The sequence below is a fragment of the Tribolium madens genome, unplaced genomic scaffold (assembly GCF_015345945.1).
Source record: "Tribolium madens isolate multiple individuals breed KSU strain unplaced genomic scaffold, Tmad_KSU_1.1 Scaffold_91;HRSCAF=231;Tcas5.2_LG7, whole genome shotgun sequence".
NCBI classification, from domain to species: Eukaryota; Metazoa; Arthropoda; class Insecta; order Coleoptera; family Tenebrionidae; genus Tribolium; species Tribolium madens.
Window position 1 is genome coordinate 9,943,502 of NW_025401063.1, and position 11,163 is coordinate 9,954,664.

Below are 11,163 nucleotides of genomic sequence, written 5' to 3' on the forward strand. Positions count from 1 at the left end.
TCATAAACGCCGTAAGTGGCACGGATCAAAAATGTTTTGCCCCTAAAAGATATAAACGTAAAAATGGTACAGTTTGTCTCCGTTTATCCTTGGGAAGCTGTGATAAAATTTTGTGGCTCTATTTAAGAATCATCCTGTATAAGTCAAATAAATACATTTTCTTCTATTATTTGTAAATTTATAAGAACTGACTTTTAAAATTTATTTGTTTTACTATATTAGTATACATATCACTGTATAAAAACAAAAAAATAAATAATAACTTCCAGAGATGTATCTTGGATAGAGGATTGCCTGTAACAATAAGGACTGAACTACTGCAGGCCAGTTTTGTTGATGGGATTTAAGTATTATAAATAAAAAAAAAAAAACTAGTTTTGGCAAATTTTACCCTTGATGATAAGTAATTTATAACAGTTTGTGTTTTCAAGTTTTTCTATTTTTTTTTTTAATATTAGTGACAATATTGTCAACTTTTTAGTATATTCAGAAGTGTAAAAGTATTAATAATCATAAAATTTTAAGTGGCGAATTTCATCAAAATAATTTCGAATATACAGGGTGTTTCACGTAATTTTACGAGGCCTGCGCCTGTAAGATGCAATCAATAATACATATTCCAATACAAACTCGATTACAAATTTTGAAAAATTGAATAATTTTCTCTAATTTGTTCACCCTTTAAAAAATTACAACGTTTTTAGTTAGTTAGTGATTAAGATAGGTAAACTAGAATCATATTCATGCCGTCTCTTGATAGAACAAATGATAATTGTTTCTGAAAAACTGCAGTTTATGACTATTAATGAAACAGTGATTAGTTTGACAACTACTGTCATGGGTTTCCAAAAATTAAATAAATAAATGTGTGTTTTTTGTATCCAGTGTTCTGTGACTTTTGTATATTTGGGTGCGTACATTAGGCGCAAGCCTCGTAAAGTTATGTGAAACACCCTGTACAACCACCAATCTTAACTAAAATTAGAGTTTCTGCTATTCATTCTTTGTATTATTCACTTACATTTCCTCTCCTTTGTTTTAGTGTTTCGCGATTATAGCTCCAAGTTCTTGTATGTAGTCTGTTTTTGGGTAATGTATCCTTCCAGATTAAGCAATATTAGCATTAATTTACGTCGTATGTTGCCTGTTAAATCTTGAAAAATAATTGCGTGTTCCACATCCGCCTTATCTGCCATCTGTTCTTAATTCGTGTACTATAATGGTAAAAAAACCATAAACGCAGTTATATATTAAATATGTGTGAACTTTTGTTAATTGCGAATTAAAACGAAGTTCCTTCCTAGAGTACGTAACTGTTAGCAGACTTGGTAACCTTGCGTTCATCGAAACAAAGGCTCCCACACTCAAAATTCTCCCATGGCAAGTGCGGAAACTTCACAATTAACATTATATTCAAGGAGATTTTGAACTCGATCCTCCTGGCGAATCCATCCTGGAAGTCGAGGATTAGCTGGTGAACGTCTCCATGGCTATGGATAAGTTGGCCAGCAGGGATCGCCAGGTAACGCTTGTGTTGTTGGGCTGTTTCCGGTTCCGGTAGATGGGTGCCGTTTGTAGATGAGCTGATAATCCCTCGCCGATAGTGCCGTCTTTTACTATCTAGACGTCGCGGGTCACCGCACACCGAGCTAATTAACATTCGGTACCTTGAATTTTCTGGGCCGTGTTCACGAAAACGACTTGGAAAATCGAACAAAGAACGGTTGCTCATCATTAGGTATATTATACCAGAAAATTTGATCGATGACGTAAACTCGCTTTTTCCGCTTGAATCGTCTGAGTTTCGCAAGATTCAAGATAAGATTAGATGTTTGCAAGGTTCTACAGGAAGCGCAAAATGCCCGCAGTAGCAAGTTTTGTTTATATTATGAGAATAAACATTTACAAAACGAATGAATAATGAACAGGTAGAAAAATAAATAGCGAGCTGGAAATTGGACTAGATAAACAAATTTTATTCAAATTTGATGTTGTCATAAAGAAAATTGCGTCAATTTTCATTCTTGAATATATTTTTCACTGTATAATGATTCTGCTTTGAATTTCTTTATCTTGGTGAAAGTTTCTGAAGAAATTTTTCATTTGGTGTTTTGATATTCAAATTAAGACAGACAGAGAAGAGCTGTTACAAACCAAATTTGCTATAAATGTGTGGCTTCATAGCGGATGTTGGAATTCCCGTAAACAAGTCTAACTTTTTTTTAATTGAAAACGGTGGTAGCTCTTCGCTGTTATGCTTTACAAAAGCTTTATTTTCAACAAATTGAAATATTTATGTATTGACGTACGACAGGCAATATAAAAAAGGAGACAAAAATATTAATTTAAGAATTATTAATATTTTAAAATGAACTAATATAATTTGACAAAAAAGAGTGTTGAAAATCAAAAATTGTGCAAAGAAAACAATTTTAAACAAAAAATACAGAGTGCACCAGAACTCGCGCACCAGAGAAAAATATCATGTAAGGTGGGACAACAAGAACATAGAAAAAATGTTAAAAAAACTAAAAAAAAAACTCGAAAAACTAAAAACAAAACTCTATTTAGTGTTATTTGTCGCTTTTATTGTACCGTTACTAAATAATAATAAAAAAAAAACATATACATGTCTAAAAATAAATGTCAAATTTTTTTGACAGATAACATTTTTTAAACATTTTTTCCATGTTCCCTGTAGGTACCTATCTTATTTTACTTGAAATTTTTCTCTGGGGCGCGAGTTTTGACATACCCTGTTTTTAAAAAACTCCGACTAATCAACAAACTAAATTGTTGTAAAAAAAAACTTCTTTGTGCAAAATAGAATTTACTGAATGTTTTTGTGTACATTTTAATATAAATTTAAAAATAGCAAAGCAAACGGAAAAGCAGGAAACAAATTACAGAGATAAGATCTAATAAGTACAGGTTTGTGAAAGCCCTAGCTATGCAGCTATTTTGTGAATAACTTATTAAAGTCTAATAAAAACCATTTTAAAGTTAAGAAAATTAGTTTATAACACCATACTGCTAAATGTGCTTTATCATAACTCTGTGCTCAATCGATATGTGGGTCAAAACAGCCACGGCCGTTAATTCTTTTTTTGAAAAATATTTACCACGTAATATTTGTTATTTCTATTGACTTTCTTTATAATACCTGATAATCGGGATACAATTTATGTTCATTCTGTTCATGACCATGTATTCCACATAGATTTTCTTAGAATTGAATAGAAACTTTTGGATATTCAAAGTTGTTTTGAAAACAGCATGATTGGGGGAAAGTTTTGTGTGATTTTGTAGCGTGTAAACTACGCTCTACATGTCACACTAAGCGCGTTCATGGATTTTTGATACTTATCCTCTGTGACAGTCATGAAGAGTGAAAAACCAAGAAATTGCTTACAAGCAAAATACTACAAAATTCACCTTCCACAATCCAGCCCAACAAATTTCCTCAATTACCATAATCCCCGCTGTTGAATATGCATGACCGAACCAGTAGGAGAGCCGATTTTGAGACCATTTGACCGGAAATGACGGCAAAAGGTCACCGGAAGTCAGGTTAAATGTCAATTGTATGCCGGTGTCATCACACTCGGCGAACAAGCAACAAATAAAATAGAAAAGAGTAACGAAAGTGAAGCTCGCCCTTAATTAAGACTACACTCTGATTATTAGGTAAATAAAAAGTGACAAAATGCACACACATGTTTTCACTTTTGCTCGAGGTAGCCATGCGCGGCAAATTCGTCTTCAAGTTTAATTTACCGAAACGGCAATGTGTCTCAGAGACAGACTTCTTGCGCCCCAATAACTGAAAAGATGTGCATTCTAATCAACAACACTGTGAAAGTTTACCGGTCTTTACACGCGAAAATGGATCACGGCAAACAGAGATTTCGCTAAAATTGAAATTTTGTATATGCACTAACGCCATTAAAGCATTCATTTGAGTGCTGAAATGAGCAATTGTGAGCGGTGGTAATGACCAATTAAACAAAATCCAGTTTTTACGTAACCAGTAATCTAGGATACAAAAAACTTTTAGTATTTAACTAATTGCCTATACCAAAACAAACTTGAATAGTTAAGTGAATTACAAGTATAATATTGTTCAAACTTTTGCAACACAAGTCTAGTAAAATATAACTTTCCGGATTAGTCCGGTAGCTTTAATATGATTACTTACTGATGTTGTTCTTTTGATTTGCAAATGAATCATCAGCTTAAAATTACATCCATTTTGTGAAAAGAACTTTCACTCGTGTCTTATAAGTCCCACTTCATTATGTCTTCATTTCTAGCTTAATTATCTACAGATCTTGTGTCAGACTTGCGACACCTGTGAAGTCATTTAACACGTTTCAAATCCTTTTGAGCTTTGCATTATCTCGTTGTCAAATTTTTCTGTTGGAACAGTGAAGTCGGCAAGCAAATTAATTAAATTCTTACAAGTCATTATTCAAGGCTGAACATAGCAATTTGCATATCTAATACCTCGAATAGCTACTTATTCTAATTTATCCTCTAAGCAACCGTTGATCCTCACTGAATCCTTTATCAAGTTGGTGGTTGTTTAAACAAAAAATGATAAGAGTCCCCGCAAGCTTCCAGTGAAGGAAAAAGAGTGCGATGTCCGCTCGGATGTAATTATTTCGGCGCGATGAGATCTCGTGAGAACAGGAAGTTAGACCTGACGTCACGGAACAGGTGTAGTAAGGGTTTTAACCTGACACTCGTTGCATATAATTGTAGTGGTGCCTTTATGGGTGGTTGATGAGCGGCTACCGACGCATTTGACGACGAACAAGGAGCCTCACACACAGGAATCAAACCATAAATTTATTCTAGATGCAGACGAAAAGGAAGTCGATTTTTTATTCTGCTTTGGTGGATTCTGTCAGGCGTGAAATGAAGGCAAATTGTAATTTCATCAAACCTTCAAGATGGATAAGGGGATTGTGTAACGGAACGTTTGCCAATATGTGAGAAGAAACGAGAATTTTGTTGCGAAAGGCGGACCAACGAATGTTTCACTGGCACTTCTGGACATACATAACGACAAAAAATATTTTTAAAAAAATTAAATTTTTTACCGAGTTTACGTTTAATTGCAAAATATATAGTTTTAATAAAATAATATAATAAGTGTTTTTGTCTACGCTCCCAAAAACAGGTGTTTTAGGAACTCATTTGAGTCCCTAAAATGAGTCTTTTGCGGACTCATTAAAATAGTACGCAAAACGGTTATTTTAGGTACTCAGTCCCCAAAAACAGTTTTTGCGGACTAAAAAATAAAATTGGTTACTATGGTAACGAAATTTTTTTAATTAATAAGAGGTGTAAACTCGTGTTTTGGGCGCTTTAACAAAAAAATCTTGTATGCACCACGTACGCAAAAAGGTTTTAGGTGACTCCTCTCATTAAAGACTCGGCTCCTACGTCGCCTCGTCATTAATTACGATTCGTCCCCTAAAACCCTATTTTGCGTACTTGGTACATAAAGAGCTATTATCAAAAGTTCTACCTTTGCTTAATATCTACTTAAATAAGAAAGTGTTGCTTTTCACAAAACAGTCCTTTTAAAAACTTGTAATATTGTTGGAAAATGTTTCAATATTAACGAAATTCATTTTAATAACATAAATAATAATAATGTCTTGAATAATTGTCTGCCAAATGGTTTCTTCTTCTTTTGCCGGGTCATAACTTAATAACAATTCATTAAGTTGCGAGACGAAAGATCTGTACTGACGCTAGATTGAGGAATTTAGGGGTTTTTTTCTTAAATTAATCTTACTTCAAACAATTCATCAACATCATTACCCACTTGATAGCAATATTCATGGTGAATCTTACCTCACTGCAGGTCTAAACCGCCGGGTCAGTGAAGTGTAAAGGATGTTGGAATAGTATATTAAAGTACAAGTTGCAGAAGGTATCTATTCAAGCACAAATTTGAAATTCCGAAACGAGCCGCGTAGCGACGAGTTGAGGAACAAATGAGTGCTTGAAGAACCTTCTGCAACAAGTGCTTTATACTATTTTTTTTAAATTATTTTTCTAAAATTTAATTTTTATTTCTAGAGAATTTTGCGACGGTTGGCGACATTTAAGTATATGGAATAATTTTAGGCGGCTGTACAAAATAAAAATAATTCATATTTTCAAATTTGAAAATGAATTGTGAAGAAAGTCCGTCACTAAAATTAAATTACCGCGAACGAGTTATTACAGCACTCAAATGACATCATTTGTGTGCTGGAATAGACTTATTCTAACACGGAAATAGAAAAATTATTTTTCAAAGAATTACCTATGCTTTGAATAATTGTTTGACAAATGATTTTTTCTTCTTTTGGCAAGTTAAAATATTATTAGTATTAATACATATGGAACAAATCATTAAAGTTACAAGTAAAGTAAAATAAACATAAATATAATACCTATAATAATATACACATTAACAAATACGAGTATGATAGCGACATTTCATTAATTATTACCTACTTAAAAAAGTACAGAAAATCTGAGGTTTTTTCTATGAAGTGAATCCAACTACTCCATCCACTTACTAACTTATTATCGAAAGCATGGTAAAAAAATCAAATTCTAAAAACATACCACTTATTTGGATGTACGAGTAGTAAAAGGTGTTAAAACTTTTGATGCTAACGCTGAAGTTAAACTTTGATGTTTACAAAAAAATCTTGTAATTGTAATTGTCAGAGTAAACATATAAAACGTATAATTACGTTTCCGAGTAAAGCAGGGAAAGACACAGGAAATGTAGAATAGCGAGTTAATGAGCCGTTGGCTGGCTCGGTGATGGTGCCAACGAAATCCAGAATAAAGAGGTGCAACAAATGACGAATCTCTATCATTAACAAAACCCATGCTTTTGGCCATACCTACATATAATATAAAGCTTAATAATTAGTAGTCTATAAACAACAATTACCCATTTAATTAAGCAAAGATGGAGATGGTTATCAGGAGAACAATGCAGATATTTCACTGTTGCTTAGTTATGGTAATGTGTACGAATGTAAAAAGCTCCTCTATCCGAACTCAATATAAGGTCCAGTTTTAACACCTGGCGCATGTAAAATTTAAAAAGCGGAAAATTAATCTTGTTTTAGTTTAGTCGATGAAAAGCGGCACATTTTCCGTTGATTTGTGGGGGGGTCGAGGAGACGAGAGACCGGCCGTCTTACGAGTACCTTGATTTAGAATGTCGTGCATCAAGATCTCGTATTTACTTATGAAATTTAATGGTCCCGAACCATGTTATTACCGGCGAGATAATCTAAAATACTTAATATTACACTGCAAATATTAACAGAACGTAATTACAGTAATTTCACGAAATTTTCACCAACAATGACGAAAATGTACACTAGAGCCTTCGTCACGTCTCGACATATACACACATGAAGAAAGAAAATTGATGCAAATCGAATTCGGAAAAATGAATCAATCGGCCGTTTAAACGAACTAATTGATTGACTCTTGACTGGGACATAGCCGGTTTTTAACAGTGTAGCGAAGAATATCTCGGTGAACGTGTGGGAGTTAAAGCAGAGCCTAACAATAAATTGATTATATATTTACCCGCCTGATTATAGTTATTAGAGAAAACATTATATGCTAAGAGGAGTGGTTCGAACAAGATTTTTTCTTGTTTTTGTAACCATGCTTTAATGTCCTCTCTTTAATTGTTTATTTTACTTTTGAACGAAGTTTTTTACGTCAAACGCGCATGATGGGCTAGACTCAAACCGTCAAACCTCCAGGTCTCCAAAAGAAAGCACTTTTATTTCAAAAGAAGGAGCAACTAATTAATACTTTCTTACAATGTATTATCCACCTTCATTAAAAATCATAATGTTCAAAGTCTAACACACATTTTTTATTTGCAAATGTGTCAATCATTATTTTTTATGATTTAGAATACAGCAACGTGTTCCACATTTTGTAAAATTCAAAAATTTTTATCATTATTATAAGCAACTAGAACAAATTTTAAACATTAAATTTTATTTATTTAGAGAGAAGGAATCAAATAAAATTTATTAAAAAAAAATAGAATCAAATGTAATGGAATGGAATAATAGAATTTTTATCGAATAGCCTATTTCATACAGCATGTGAAACAAAAACAAATAAAAACAGGGCGAGTTAAAATAGTCTGAACATTATTATGAGTATTTTGTATGGTACACTACTCCAAAAATTTAAAGGAACAATAAATTTTCCTAAATTTTGAAGCTTTAAGTTTCTAGTTTTGAGATCTTTTGACAAATATTTTTTCTGTGCTAGGGTTATCACGCAATTCTAAGTAATAGAGCGAGAAAAAAAATCTAAATTTTTATGTTTTTGTTTTTGGCAATGTTCAGAAACAATAAGTGCAATTGTTCCTTAAATTCTTTTGCAAAACTTTGATCAATCGGCCCGAGAAATCGGTTTGATGGATCGATTTAAAAATTAGCAGGGCTGTGGGAGATACTTTAAGCTGTAAAAACACCTAAAAACATTAGTTTCCCCATCGATATTAGTGAATACGCGGTAGATTTACTAAAACAACGTAAAAAGTTACTTTTTTCTCTTTACTTTAAATCAATGTTAAAGGTGAAAAAAAAAATAACTTCTAAAAATTAATAAAAGGATCTTATAAGACATTTATTCTAGTTTTAGACACAGCCTTATATTCTCTGTGTAGTCATTGGTTGCTAAGATATCGATGATCAAAGACAAGATGATCCTTTTATGAAGAAAGCATATTAAAGGTAAACAAACATGCTATCCGGTCTATGAATTGACTTAACTAAAAAAAAATCTCCACGTTCGTGGACCAAAAACAAAACCATAAAAATTTAGAATTTTTTTTCCGGCGCTATTACTTAGAATTGCGTGGTAACCGTAGCACAGAAAAAATATTTGCTAAAAGATCTCAAAACTAGAAACTTAAAGTTCTAAATAGATTTTTTTTAAATCTAGATACGACCATTTTTCGATGAGTTACAACCTTTCAAAAATCACCAAAAAAATTGGGAAAATTTTTTGTTCCTTTAAGAAGAGGAAATAAATCATTTTGTTATTACCAAAATGTAAGAAAAAGCGTTACATTCTTTGTGAGCAGAAAAATCTAGATCTCATTCCGCTGGTGGGTGCGTCTGCACCCCGCCTTTGATCCCCGATTCGTCCGGAAAATTTCAATATGCACAAGTGGGTGGAAAAGTTCCATTATATTTGAGCACGCGCCAGACTGGCACACTGCCTGAATATTTTCTTCGAGTCACTCTCTTGAATTTGTAATTGGTGCATTACCCGGTGGCAGTAAACAAAGCTCGTTTATAATTTTCAAACATTTGTCAAACAGTGGGGGCGACCCATTGCTTATCGTCCGATCTCGGCGACGAGATGGGTTTATTTATCAAAATTTCGGATGTGTCACCGGTCAAATGAGACGTATTTGTCAATTAAAACCGACACTCAGTATAATACTTATATTTATATCAGGTAATGCGGTGGCTGCTTGTAAACGCATTTCGGCTTAGAATATTCAATTAGGAACTATTATGAAAAGAAGTGAATCACCTTTTTACATGATCCGTGCCTTTTTTACGGTTTTTGTATTGAAATTATTCTTGTAAAAGACACGTGTGTCGTATTAACAAAAGGGCATTTTCAGAATTATAAGTGAGAAACTAAGAGGCACCTGTTTTTTATGGCTTTTGGAGTGTTGGGTGGCCTGACAAAATCGTGAGCAATTTTGATAATGAAAATTATTAAAAAACATGACGGTCTTGGTAGGCAACCAACATTGCACGCGTTATTAGTTAAATGTTAGTATACAGCCGAAAGGTGGTAATACTAATAACACGGAAGTCATTGAGAACTATTTTTTATACTAAGCATTAAATTACATATTTATTACTGCATAAACATGCATGCATTCGATATTAGCATTAATATTAGTTTTCCAGAATAAGTACTTCTTATTAAATTAAAATAATAAATTGAATCACCTGAGTACTGTCTTCTAAAAAAGCATATTTTTTAAAAAAGCAAATACAACTTTTAATGAAACAACTGATTAAAAAAATACACAAGCACAGTTTTACATTAAAACGTAAATAAGCAAAAATAATCATAAAAATTCTATTTGTGCGTAGTCTTATAATTTTGTTAATGTTAATACTTAAAAAATTCAATCTATCGCTGGATCTCAAAACTTTTCTATTACCACAATGGCAACGTCGCAACTGCGTTTTTTGAGGTGAAGTAAATAACAAATATAAAAATACATACAGGGTGTTTCACATAACTTGACGAGGCTTGCGCCGAATGTACGCACCCAAATACACAAAAGTCACAGAACACAGGATACAAAAAATACACGTTTAATTATTTAATTTTTGGAAACCCATGACAGTAGTTGTCAAACTAATCACTGTTTCATTAACAATTATCATTTGTTCTATCAAGAGACGGCATGAATATGATTGTAGGTTATCTATCTTAATCACTAACTAACTAAAAACGTTGTAATTTTTTAAAGGGTGAACAAACTAGAGAAGATTATCCAATTTTTCAAAATTTGTAATCGAGTTCGTATCGGAATATGTATTATTGATTGCATCTTACAGGCGTAGGCCTCGTAAAATTATGTGAAACACTCTGTATATGATGAAGAATCTGTATTACAACTGAAGCTATAAAGCTCCACTCTTTTATACAGAAAAAACATTGTGAAAAGTGATAAAATAGCAATAGAAAAGTACCGAGATATAATGTGTTTTATTTCTACATGCAAAATATTTATTACATTAGTGCTATCTTATTCAATAAGCTACATTCCATGTGACCTCAGTTTGTTTACAACTAAGAGTAAAGCAATTAAGTTACTTACACTACAAGTACTACAACAACATACTTATTATAGTCTTCTGAAATCTTCCTAATTTTGATTTTTCCTGATCAACCTATAAATCAAATACTTTTTTAAAGCTTTATTAATTCATAAACTTCAAAAATGTACTTTCATTATCTTATGATTCTAAACACAAGGATTAATCTTTCTTGAAGTTATAAAAAGCCTTCACATTCAATACTTTTATTATTTTTCATTTCAAGAGAAAAAAAGTATAC